Source organism: Gadus chalcogrammus, chromosome 15 (genome assembly GCF_026213295.1).
Source record: "Gadus chalcogrammus isolate NIFS_2021 chromosome 15, NIFS_Gcha_1.0, whole genome shotgun sequence".
Lineage (NCBI taxonomy): Eukaryota > Metazoa > Chordata > Actinopteri > Gadiformes > Gadidae > Gadus > Gadus chalcogrammus.
Window position 1 is genome coordinate 28627768 of NC_079426.1, and position 12215 is coordinate 28639982.

The 12215-nt window shown below is 42.3% G+C and overlaps 1 long non-coding RNA gene across 1 annotated transcript; it reads left to right on the top strand.

The window, feature by feature from the left end:
- The first annotated feature begins 10021 nt into the window (after positions 1-10021).
- Positions 10022-11752, top strand: LOC130404775 (uncharacterized). Its single transcript, XR_008904264.1, has 3 exons — positions 10022-10503; positions 10722-10838; positions 11543-11752. It is a non-coding gene; the product is annotated as an uncharacterized LOC130404775 (long non-coding RNA).
- The last annotated feature ends 463 nt before the right edge of the window (positions 11753-12215 follow it).

A 12215-nucleotide genomic window follows, 5' to 3' on the forward strand; every position in this document is an offset into this window, starting at 1 on the left:
GTACCTAGGACACACACCCACACTCATCATCTGCGACTCCAATCTCGATAGAATACCCCCACAAACACACGCACACATACAAATAGACAGTTATCCCGGGGCCACCATAGGACATATCTTACACATCCTACAGAAAACACCAACACACACTCACACACAAACAGTCATCCTTTCAGTTGGCATAAACAACATGAATCACAACCCCGAACTTACATCCATCAACAAATATCGGCCCTTAATAAACAGGCTCTTACCACATTCCCCAACGCCACCATCCACTTCCCAGTCATCAACCACTCACCGACACAACAGCAGAACCTACGCCACTCAACAGCTAAATAGTCTCTGATCTCAGTCCCCTACTAGAAACTCCCCACGACACCTACACCACTCAACCTGACAACATCCCAACAGGTACTTCCCTTAGCCCCCACCTTAGACCCCCCGGCCGGCAGAACGGTCCCCGTGGAGGCCCAGGTCCCCAACAGGTTCCCTGAGGGGACCCCTGACATCAGGAGCGGAGACGATCAGGAGGGGGGGCAGCCACACACACACATCGTACCCCTCATCAGCACATTGACACCAAACATCATACACACACAAACTGAAACACGCATTCACACGCGCACAACACAACAACCCCACACTCCAGAATCATAAAATAATATCAACTCACAGGAAAGTCCTGGGACCTCCAGGATGTCCTGGGACCTCCAGGATGTCCTGGTGCGGGCCGCTTCTCCACAGATATAAGAAGCCCCCCCTCTCCACACCAAAGCCCCTTTCAGCAGCTGGCGGTCGTCAGGAACCAGCACGCCTCCACCTCCAGCCCTATTCTGCAAAAACTCGCCCAGGGAAATGTGTGTAAACATTTTAGCATCCCTAGCTATCTCGAAAAGGCCAGAAAAGGGGTGTGACCTCCAACAGTACAGTAAATGTACATAAGACAGAGGTTAGTTTCTACTTAAGGTGTGTAGACACAGCTGGCCTGTGGCCACGTTTTTGAAGTCTGGGGTCAAAAGGTCAAAAGGAGCCGGCACCACGCCGCTTATGAGATAACAAAAAGTGAATGTGTATTTCTCTCGTAACTTTTTGTCATTATTAAAGAGAGGCCTGATTCTCAGATCTGCATGTTGGATGGCTACGGTGTAGGTCTGGGAAGAACTTCAGGCCAAAATCTTGCAAGCGAGCCGCTGGGTGAGGTGTAACGAGATGGAGCACTTGCTGAGTCATTTCCTGTAGGGCTGGAGCCACAGGTTGAAGCGTATGCGTCCTTTGAGACCCCCTTTGATATATTAGCGTCCCCAAAGTACAGCTTACTTACATTTTCTCGACTCAGTCACCTATTGCATCACTTCCTTTAGGGCTTCGACCTCCTAATTGATCATTGTACTATAATTGAATGCCCTCTTTCATATATATGATACCTCCACCACTGGGACGTGGCAACAATTCTCCAAATCCATATGGGGAGGGGGGGGGGGGATGCTTGTGGACAGTAGGGGTGTACACTAGACATAAATAGGAAGCAAACCTCTCACAAATATTTATTTAATAAATTGTTTCAAATAACCCTGCCTCGTTAAATTCATGAGCTTGGTGTTTTGCTTTCAAAAATAGGTTATAGAAGAAGTCTAAACTGCAGAAAATAAAAATATCCAAGCTGCCTTTAAAGGTTGCGTAGGTGATTCGCTTTTTTGGCCATTTTTGCAAAATTACTTGAAATCCTTATCATAACCCGCTTACAGCCACTGAGTTAGAAGTACTGACATCAAAATTAAACTTGTCAATCATCTGTGGAACGGGCAGGGCTCGAAAAACTCCAGCCAATCATTTCCATTGCCACGAGTTTCATTGGACAGTAAGTACGTCAATCAAACGGTCGTACTGCACTCCCCCCCCCCCCCCTCCCCCGCGCCCCGCGCGTGACCCCTTCGTGCAGTACTCGTGACCCAGAGCTCGTGACCCAGAGCAAGCTCCTGTTTGTTGTTATCCTGCGGTATCTACTGGAACTAGTTAATCCACATTTGGACCTAGCAGTAGAAGACAATTTCCATGGCAGACAAGACGCCACAATCCCCACCACCACCACCACCACCACCAGCAAAGAGAAGGAAAACTCTTTTTCAGAGAGTAATTGATAATAAAAACGCTGAAAGAGAAAAACTGAAATCAAGAATAATCCTAGGCGCTTCTTTTGAACGTTGGCGGCAACTGAAGGACGAGAAGGGTCTAAAAACCAATGCTTATGTGGCGGTTGACCTAGTTTCAAAGTTTATACCGTTTATACTCGGTAATACCGGTGTTGAGACGAGTGTATTACTCGGTGTGAAAATGTCCACACCGCGGCAACCCTAGTGAAAACCAGGACTTCCAATACAATTATATGAAACAAACATACATTTTCTAAAAATAGTAATGATTTATGTGACCGTTTAATGTTTATAACATCTGGTGCAACCATAGCCGCGAGAACGTATTCTCAGCAGGGGGTGCTGGAAAAAAAACCCCGGCCTGCACTAGACTCGCAACTCGTCACATTGATAAAAAAGATATATAGCAGCGCAGCTCAATTACACCAGTGCATGCGCGCACAGTTGAAAATCGATCGTTGTGTTCACTTCCTTCACACCATGGTTCACATCCAGCTGCTCACAGAACAAGTTTAGCGCACCACCGCTACCCTCACACTTTTTCATATAACCTTTTTTCAGCACTAGGACATATGAGCATTAAATAAATGCTGCGTCTCAACATGCCTTGGACAGCAGCGAGGATGACTCGCTTTGCCACGGGCCGAAACAGTTCGGAGCGACCACAGCCAGAGCGAACACAGCGGGGCAGAGGAGTGTCAGGAAGTCTTTGGTGTACACATCAGTACGGCCTATTTGCACTACTGTTTAGTGGCAATGCAGTGTTTTATTCTATGCCTTTTTATTTTCGTATATTATTTCAATTAATACAATTTATTTATTCATGAAATCAAGATCTGGTCTTCAAATCTTTTTTCCAAATATAGGTCGTATTACAATGGGGTTTGTGTTTATATTCGGACCAATACGGTACAGCGGACGCTCACATGACGTTAAGCATTTCCTGGTGCATAATGTGACGCTTCAGAACCTAAAATCCCGTTTCTCCCCGTTGATACGACAACACATAACCGGCGTTTTCAGAAATCTCCACTTTGGTTTTTAGAAATGATCGTTTTCTGTGATAAGACAGGGCCTCGGACAGGGGGTGTTGCAGCACCCCCAAAACCCCTACTTCCCGCGGTACTGGGTGCAATTTACAGCTGAATGTAGTGCCATGTTGTTAAACGAAAACCTACGCTAGCCTGGCTCGCTCTCGCGCATCTCTGTTCGCGCTCGTGCATGATTGCGCGTCCAGGTACTTGGAATGGGTGGAGTCAGAGTCAGCGTTGAAGGAGAGGGGGGTAGGACCATTTGAGTTGTGTATTTTCAAAATCTGCTGGCGTTTCGCAAATCGCGTACCCAACCTTTAAGGATACCTTGGAATATCTGTCTATTTTTTAACCATCGGACCCTAGTTTACGACCAAAACAACACAATTGATGGCAGCTCCTTTGCCGCGTGGTTTAAGGATTAGAGGGGGTGGTCGATAGCAACCACCATAGCAACCATGACGGTCAAGTGACTGGATGCAGCCCCGTTGAAAAAATAGAATACCACCCTACACACTCAAGAGATTAATCAGGAGATTAATGATGTTTAAATTATTAGGACCATGAAGTCTTTATTTGCATGGGTTAACATTTCGTTCTGTGTAGCATGGAAAAATCAGAGAAACACTCCCATTCAGAATGCATTAGTTTACATTTCGTTCTTTGAAGCACAGTTATTTTTATTTATTTATTGAATTTCAGTTTTTGAGGAACCGCTTCAAAGATGCAAATTCTTCTGCAATAATCCAAAATCCAATGGAAAAACCTGTTGGCTTTTTGTCAAGGGAACGGAACCGAGGGCGACGCTCACTTCCGGGTTGGCCAACACACGTCATCCCTCCACCACTCAATACTGTAAAAACACATGTTCAAGTTCAATGATAATGAATGAATTTATTCTTTATTCTGCTATAGTAACACGGTAAATAAATGGCAAAAATGGGCTGAGAACGAATTCGTATTTACGATATTGTAGTGACTACATTATGGGTTTGTGTTCCCCTCTTACTGATCGAGTGGGAGGGAACTGGTTAGGAGTCACGGGGGCTATGGGGACGCGTTAGGCGGTTGCACCCGAGATCTAACCATGCACTGTGACTGATTGTTCTGATCTGTTTTATTGGATTAAACGGTTATAATTAAGTTGCCTACGTCCTCCTTTTCCTCCGGCACTACAATATGTTCAATAAAACGTAATCACGGACAAAATAAGTTTTTTAGACAAACGTAATTGAGAATGCCGAATAGTTCTCTGGGAACGTAATTTTGATGAGAAACGGTTGCTCTGTCTGTCTTGGTCTCTATAGCCACGACCTCAGATACCCAGCACTGATCAAAAAAACGATTTTTTTCTCTCAATCAAAGCACAAAACAGGACAACTGATGCCCATAAACTTAACCCATACATGTTTTGTAATTAACAAGGACACGTTGGTGTAGTTGTGTTGAGGAATGTCACAGATTTCACTGTAAAATTGCCGTTAATGTGCAGCCATCGGGTCTTCCGTTAGCCAATGGGATGAATGAATGCTCATAGCTTCATATATTGCCGTGGAGGGATTACATTGTAATGAGTGGAAAACCCCCTGCGTCGAAAAAAGAAGCGCAAGGTCCACCGTTAGCCAATGGGATGAATGCTCATAGCGTCTCTATGTGCAACCATCGGCTCCCCCGTGAAGTTGTTACATTGTAACGAGTTGAAAACCCCATGCGTCGGAAAAAGAAGCGCAAGGCTACCCTTTTGCGTCAGAAACTGAAGCCAAAGTCACTGACCGTTCGTCAGAAATCGACGCGCTCGGAGTGAGAATGTGTTGCGCTAACACTAGTTGTGTCCTTGTTTTTTAAGCTAAAGGCCGATTTAGGGTCGTTTTAGACACAGAGACGTAAGCACGTAATTTACACAAGGGACTTGTTTTAGACAAGTTTTGATTTACGGTTCCTTTAAGGTTCCTTAAGGATTGCGCGTGTTGCAAGGGGATTCTCCGCCAGAACAGTAGGGGGAGCAACGAACGAATCTGTGGGCGTGGAAGTGGAAATCGCTGGCTTGTTTATATTTATAATTATCATAATTCGTTCTTGTGTTTTCTTCTTCTCCTTCTTCAAAATTCTTCATTCGCTTCTGTCACAGCCTTTTAAAAATGGCGCTATTATGCTGTAAAACCGGAAATGTGAGACTCCTGAAAGGATGTGGTTAGCTGGCCAATCACAGTCTTTGCGAGCTGCGTAGGGCCGTAGTGTTTTAGTCGCATAGTCAGGAATTTTGGGCGACGCACTTAAGCACGTAAGGGGGGATATTTTACCGCGCAAGGGGGGGTTATGTATCTTACGTGCTTACACGTTACGTCTAAAACAGAGCATATATCGGCCTTAAGGCTACACCACATCGCTAAAATGACTACACTAAGCTTACAGAGCAACAACATGCAACAGAAGCTCAATAAAACAGTCCTTTTCAAAGGGCATTAATAATAATAATAATAATACATTTAATTTAGAGGCGCCTTTCAAAACACCCAAGGTCACCTTACAGAGCATATAGTCATCATACATATTTAAAAAACAAGACATTGTGGAAAAAAATAAATAAATAAATAAATAAATAAACATAAGCAATAAGAAATAAATAAAACAAAAACAAGACAAAACAAAACAAAAAAACAATCAAAACAGTGATCAGTTAGACGTTGTGTGCGAGTTTGAACAGGTGAGTTTTGAGTTGTGACTTGAAGGTTGTAATGGTGTCTGACTGTTTTATGTGTGGGGGGAGGGAGTTCCAGAGCCTGGGTGCTGAACAGCTGAATGACCGGGCACCCATTGAAGTGAGTCGTGATGTGGGGATACATAGTAGTCCAGCAGAGGTTGAGCGGACTACTACAGCATTAGCCTCTCTGCCACTCTTTCTACCCCCCCCCCCTTCCCATGAGGATGGACACTGGGGTTTCAGCGGCTTTCAGTGTGTATATTGTGTATAGTTCTCTCCTATGGTGCCATCATGCCTTCAGTGTGTATATTGTGTATAGTTCTCTCCTATGGTGGCATCATGCCTTCAGTGTGTATATTGTGTATAGTTCTCTCCTATGGTGCCATCATGCCTTCAGTGTGTATATTGTGTATAGTTCTCTCCTATGGTGGCATCATGCCTTCAGTGTGTATATTGTGTATAGTTCTCTCCTATGGTGGCATCATGCCTTCAGTGTGTATATTGTGTATAGTTCTCTCCTATGGTGGCATCATGCCTTCAGTGTGTATATTGTATATAGTTCTCTGCAAACCTATGGTGGCATCATGCCTTCAGTGTGTATATTGTAAATAGTTCTCTGCAAACCTATGGTGGCATCATGCCTTCAGTGTGTATATTGTATATAGTTCTCTGCAAACCTATGGTGGCATCATGCCTTCAGTTTTCTTGAACAGCCCCAAAGGTTGCACATATTATATTCATATTTGTCTAAATGCATACTTGACTGTAGATAGATTTGAGTGAAGTTACCAACATAATAGATTGCTGAGTTTTAGTAACCCATATATTGATTTAACATAAATAACATGAATACCTTGTGCATGTGTGTATTTATTGCACCTATCTGTTTTGTTTAATGTTCATTTCATATGAAAACACATGGTTATAATTACATAAATACATTATATCTGTATCCTATATTTGTAAAGGGAAATCTTGTACCTATTTTAGAACATTATTCTATTTTTCTAAGAACCTAACATTTATTCATAAGAATGTACTGTCATACCTACATCTCTGACGTTTATAACAAACCAAACCGTTTGAAAATCGGTTAAAAATTTAGCAAGTTATGGTTATTTAAAAAGTACATGAATCACTACCAACACAATGTTATTGGTGAGCAGCTTACTGTGGTAGGATTGCCGCCAGTGGTGACGTTCGACTCCATTGGCCAGTAGCGCGGACGAGGCATCTAGTTAATATATATATCTATGGCCATAGACCCTAGCCTGGCTCCGCCCGCCTAAGTACTTCCGCTCAATTTGAATTTCCCAAATGAAATGAAGTGAAGTAGTCTGGTAGAACCATATGGAGTCAGAACAGTCTCATTATTAATGAATGCACAGAGAAGGATTCACAAATGTATTTTGTGATTTATATATAAATTACTCTCTTCTCACAAATACATTTCAATGCACACACAAATGGATATCGGCATGTATAAATGTAAAATAAATCCATAAACAAAAATAAGTTTCACAAACATATTTCTGATCCACACACAAATATGTCTTGTTTTAAATAAAGGTAATATAAATCCATAAATATATTAATGTAAAAAAGATTTGCAATTTTCATCAAAAATGTATTTGGATGTTGTTACATTTATGTACAAACTGTTAAACTTGAATTTACAAGACGCTTTTCATTTGTGAGCTTGTTTGCATTTGTGTGTGAAACTGTCTGCATTTATGTGTGGATTTTTGAGACTCTCCTGACGTCGCTAGATTCACAAATGCATTTTTTTCAACAAGGAACTCTCTGTAGCCAATCAGATGCCTCCCTCGTTTTCAGCCAATCACATGGCTGCAGTTCCGACCTCTGAGTCCAGCCTCCGAGCCTCCCGGTTCTCTGTCAAATGTCTACTCTATCGGAAAGAACATGGTTTTTTGAATGATCGTACATAACAATCTCTAGGTGGTGAAGAAGTAAATGCTGCGTCACGACACTTTTTCCATCTAATTTCGACTGGGTTTTGGGATTATCGGTGCCGTTAAAGTAGTAAACGGCACCGACGTAAAAACCCAGTCACAGCAGTCATGTGGTTGACTGAAAACGAGGGAGGCATCCGATTGGCTACAGAGACTTCCTTGTTGAAAAAAATGCATTTGTGAATCTAGCGACGTCAGGAGAGTCTCAAAAATCCACACATAAATGCAGACAGTTTCACACACAAATGCAAACAAGCTCACAAATGAAAAGCGTCTTGTAAATTCAAGTTTAACAGTTTGTACATAAATGTAACACCATCCAAATACATTTTTGATGAAAATTGCAAATCTTTTTTAAATTAATATATTTATGGATTTATATTACCTTTATTTAAAACAAGACATATTTGTGTGTGGATCAGAAATATGTTTGTGAAACTTATTTTTGTTTATGGATTTATTTTACATTTATACATGCCGATATCCATTTGTGTGTGCATTGAAATGTATTTGTGAGAAGAGAGTAATTTATATATAAATCACAAAATACATTTGTGAATCCTTCTCTGTGCATTCATTAATAATGAGACTGTTCTGACTCCATAGAACCAGGCTACATAGACTCATGATGCGGAAGCATATCTCTCCTTGATGTTGCCCTGCGCCACTGAGCAGTACATGGGCCGTGGGCTCTACCAGAAGGGGCGGGACTTCACCCAAGTTTTCCCGCTTCTTCTCAGTTTGGGACCGAATCAACTGAACAATAGAATCTCGGATCTCCATTTTTGTGCCATTCAAGTGCATGTGGTAAGGCATATTATGCTCTGAAATGTATTATATTCTAAACTTGTTTGGTTATTATATCATTTAATGGCTTACATAACTAAGCATAAGTGGAGGACGTAAGTGATTTATGGTCAGAATCCCTCCAATCATCGTGTTGACTAGTCAGCGCCAATTCACTAACCAACGTTAGGTAACTCTTATTAACTTAGCAAAGGGATGTTAGCCGTCGATATTTACCCCAGATGTTCTAATTATGTTTCATTGTTAGACCATTGATCTGGACTCAAGCTGTAGGCCTACCAGTCAGATGAGTAACTCAGTGGAGGAGGTGAGACACCATGTCAATACTTTAAACATCTGTTCATGCAACATTGGTGAGTTAATCACCATTAAATACGATCAGATAAGACCAATGTGTTCATGAAAGGGACCCTCCATGGAGAGAATGGCAATTTAGGAGACCGATATTACTTTATTTATGCAAAATGTGTGGGATTTACAACAGTTACTTGGCTGCTCTATAGCAACTGTTGACTTTGATAGATTCAGTATTACCTAGAATGTGTTAAGGTGCGGCCACACCAGACGCGTATCTCGCGTACTTTTTACGCGAGATACGCGCGTAAAATGTTGCTTGACCATTTTGTGTCAAAAATGGTCACATACGCGCAATACGCGCCATACGCGCATACGTCACTCGCCTAGATGAGTCCAATGTCCATGCAAGTGAACGGAGCGTTCCCTCTTCGTCATAACTATCAAACCAAATGTTATGTTATGTTACTATTTCCACCCAGAATAAAGAAAGTTGTCGGCCGTGGCTGTGTGTGTGTGTGTGTCTTGCCCCAGGATGAGGCTCCCCACGGTAAAGGCTCCAACACTTGGGTGTGTGTGTGTGTGTGTTGCCCCAGGATAAGCTGCGCTGGAGTCCGAGGTAGGAAACCCAAACGCCGCCGTGTTTGGGTGCATGATAGAGCTTGGATCGGGTTAGATTAAATAATCTCGGATATAAACAACAATAATCGGGTTAAATAACTTCACATGGTGTGTCTGGTGTGTTTCCAGCATTCGTAGTGTTGATCAGCAGATAATAGTCCGCCAAGACGTTGAGGTTGCTTACTAACCAGAGACTCTGTCCATGCAAGTGAACGGAGCGTTCCCTCTTCGTCATAACTATCAAACCAAACATCCTTCACATTCACAGAGCGAACATTATGAAAGTAAAATGCACATTTCTCGCTAGAAATGTTTCCATAAACGCATTTAATGGCGTACTATGTTACTATTTCCACACAGAATAAAGAAAGATGTCGGCCGTATGCTTCTGTCCAAGCTCACTACTCTCTGCCAGTGACGTCGGGTCAAGCTCAACGCTGATTGGGCAACGCGGCAATCGTCAGACGCGTATCTCGCGTACTTCGCGTAAAAAGTTCAATTTTTTGAACTCTTGAAATGTACGCGATATACGCGCGTATAGCGCGTATTGCGCGTAAATATACGCGCCACATACGCGCTATACGCGCGTACAATGTTGCTTATACGCTTAATACGCGTGAAACGCGTAATACGCGTATTAAACCAATGGTTCCCTATGGAAAAAATGGCGATTTGAGACGCGAAGTACGCGAGATACGCGTCTGGTGTGGCCGCACCTTTACGGTTGTAGTTAAGGTTGTTTATCTACAAAGTGGTAAGGTTAGATCAACAGTATTGGACATTATGTTGTGTGTTTGTGGTGAAGGAGGACTTTGCGGATATCAGGGCCTACTTTTCCACAACAAAATGGAACCGCCTCTGTATGGCAGAGAAAAAAAGATTCCTGCAGATCAAGGAAAACCATTTGGTTATGTCGTCTCTTGGTAAACCACTCATAGTTAAATACTATTTTACTGAGTACATTGCTATACATACAGACACAGGTGGTGCTGCTGTACACATCACTGTGTGTGTGTGTGTGTGTGTGTGTGTGTGTGTGTGTGTGTGTGTGTGTGTGTGTGTGTGTGTGTGTGTGTGTGTGTGTGTGTGTGTGTGTGTGTGTGTGTGTGTGTGTGTGTGTGTGTGTGTGTGTGTGTGTCAGGCCTGTCCTTTGTGGCTCCAGCCTTCATGAGGAGAGAGAAGCCCGGCCAGGTGAGAGTCTGCTCACCTGAAGAGACGGACTATGAGGAGGAGCAGCTCTGGACCTCTGGATTGACCGGTACAAAGACATTTACAAGACATTTCTGGAAGGGGTAATGTGCAGTGAACATTATCCCTTTCAAAGCCCTGAAGATACATTAGCCTGCAAATACTGCTTAATCATTTGACTAAAGATATAGCAACAAAAAGGGGTTTTATTGATTTAAAGGGATTTTATTGCATCTGAAAAAAGGAAAACCTGTACTAAACATATTTAATAATAGGTTGTACCTCATAGTAAATTAGCAGGTTATATTACCCATTTTAGTCAGTTAGTTGAAGTGAGTCGTTTATATACTACTTTATAGTCAGTTAGTAGGAGTTAGTAGCATACATCCTTACTTATAGTTAGTCAGATATAGTATGTAAGTTAGGTTTTATACTTCATTGGTCGTTAGTAGCTTATACTACCTTTTTAGTCATTTAGTAGTGAGTAGGATACTTCCTTACTTAGAGTCAGTAAGTAGTTATTTGGTTAAATATTAATTTATCGTAAGTCAGAAAGTTAAATACTACCTTATAGTAAGTTAATAGTAATAGGTTTTATACTGCCTCGTTGTTAATAGCTTCTAAGCTACCTTTAAGTCAGTTAGTCATAGTTAATATAGTACATCCTTACATATGGTCTGTTTGTTGTAGTTAATAGGTCACATCCTAACTCATATAGTCAGTTGGTAATAGTTAGCAGGTTACATCCTAACCTAAAGCCAGTTATGTCAGCAGGTGCTCGAGTGTGGAAGCCACCAACAGTCAGACAGGGGTCTCTACAACAGCCCAGTACGTCAGATGCAGTTTCTGTACAGGTATAAACAGCACACATCACCTTCAGCAGCCTTACCATGTCCTGTCCTCTATGGTACGAGACCTGCTTCATGTCCGTGTGACAGCAGACTGATGGATTAAGGGTATTAATTACACCAGCACGATGTATAACCTTAGACGTATTGTTGCTAGGAGGTAAGGTACCTACTAGGGGTGTACGGTAGGGATGTGTCGGTCGCGACTGATTCGTAACAAAGAACGAATCCCGAACGTGAACGACAAGAACTGGTTCCCCAAAACAAGAAGAACTGGTTCTTTGATTCTTTTTTTTTAACATCAACCAAACATATGGTCACGTAAATAAAATATACAAACGAACAGAGCTCCGTCTCCCCGCGACTCATATTGATTGAGTCTACAACTTCCTCAAAGATTCAGCCAATGAGAGGTAACAATGGTGTTGGAATGGCACCTGGGTAAACCAATGACAAGGCGGTACCGTCGAATATGCGCGCTTTCTCTCTCTGACGTATCTTGGGTCATACCATTCGACTCATATATCCCCCTACATTTTTTCGAAAATAGACTTGACCTCCATCTGTTTATTGGATAAACACATTTCCCAATCCCAGGA